Genomic DNA, 1022 nt, shown 5'->3' with positions numbered 1-1022 from the left:
TGGCCAAAGAGGAGGGTCTAGGGAACACCAAAGGATCAGATAAAGAGAGAGTGGACATGGAAAAATTAGTCTCCTGGGAGCCAGGGGAAAAGACAGTTTCAGTGAAATGAAGGTGTTCAAAGACTTAAACGTTGCAAAGTAATTAATAAATGAAAAAGGAATTTGTGTTGACTTGGCAATCTGGAGTGTAAGAGAGTAGGGTGCTTCTTCCCCAAGTCTATGGTTTCCATGAGGAGGGATTTTCCTAAACTCACCTGCCCTGGCCCCACCCTTTACCCCTGGGAGGCAGAATGAGTTTTCTGATTGGGAAACCCTGGACCAGAACTTCTATTCTTCCTTCAGTTGGAAGCCATCCTGTCAGCAGAGCACACTTACTGGTATGCTCATTTGCAATGTGAGTTTTTCAGGGTGAATCTTCTGAGGGCAGGGCTGTGGTTGTTACAGCAGCTAGCAGGAAATCCGTTGTTACTATTCCTCATGTTTTATCAATATTAAAGCTGACGATTTGATTTCCTTCAGATTGTTTCTTAATTGGCTTTGTACTTGTGCAGGAAGGACAGTCTAATTTATTCCCCTCGAACATGAAAAAGGAGGTTTTTGTTCATAACAGTGGTTTCAACTAGAGCAGCTTTCCTCAAATTACAGCCAGCAGATCAAATCTAGTCCATGAACCAAGAAAGGTTCTTACATTTTTAAAGTTACAAACCAAACAACAGAGGCAGATATGACCAGCAAAGCCAAAATACTATCTGACACTTTATAGGAAAAGTTTGCTGACCCTTGAGCTATATACACCATCCAACTACCTGTATAAATTGGAGAAGAATGTAGGGAGTAGTTGAGGGGGAGAGGCAAAGCTGAATGAACATTTGTTTCTGTCATTTTATTTAACAGGGAGAAAGGAGTCATTATAAAGGGAAAATCAAGAGCACTGACCTAGAGATAAAATCAAGAACAAAAGTGGAGGGCCGGCCCGGTGGCGCACTGGAGAGTGCGCCGCTTGGGAGCGCGGCGGCGCTCCC

The sequence above is a fragment of the Galeopterus variegatus genome, unplaced genomic scaffold, assembly GCF_000696425.1.
Source record: "Galeopterus variegatus unplaced genomic scaffold, G_variegatus-3.0.2 Scaffold2265, whole genome shotgun sequence".
Taxonomy (NCBI): Eukaryota; Metazoa; Chordata; class Mammalia; order Dermoptera; family Cynocephalidae; genus Galeopterus; species Galeopterus variegatus.
The sequence above is the reverse complement of the archived record's forward strand: the minus strand, read 5'-3'. Positions refer to the sequence as shown.